The sequence below is a fragment of the Sinocyclocheilus grahami genome, unplaced genomic scaffold, assembly GCF_001515645.1.
Source record: "Sinocyclocheilus grahami isolate Dianchi unplaced genomic scaffold, SAMN03320097.WGS_v1.1 scaffold4928.1, whole genome shotgun sequence".
In the NCBI taxonomy this organism is placed as follows: domain Eukaryota; kingdom Metazoa; phylum Chordata; class Actinopteri; order Cypriniformes; family Cyprinidae; genus Sinocyclocheilus; species Sinocyclocheilus grahami.
In genome coordinates this window covers 13789-14119 of record NW_015509759.1, presented here as the reverse complement: position 1 = coordinate 14119, position 331 = coordinate 13789, and positions in this window count along the sequence as shown.

Below are 331 nucleotides of genomic sequence, written 5' to 3'. Positions count from 1 at the left end.
GGATGACGGTGGAGAAAAATGTTCGGCTCGACAGCGCTCCTCCTGTAGCTGAGGGTCAGATTTCCTCGCAGGCGATGGCACGTTACGGGGGGAAAACGGACCTTTTGCGGGATGAGATACTCCATTCACGATGGTATGCCACTCCTTAAGTTTAAATCTAAATGGGCATATAAATTAATACATCCGTGCTGATGTACTAATGTGAACGGATTTTAAAACGGACTGTCAAGTTGCCGCTAGACAAACCGAACGTCCTACTGAGGAGGATCGTCCGATGAGAGGCGAGGCGTGATTGACAGCAGCGTACACCAATGGGCGAGCTGTACGCACT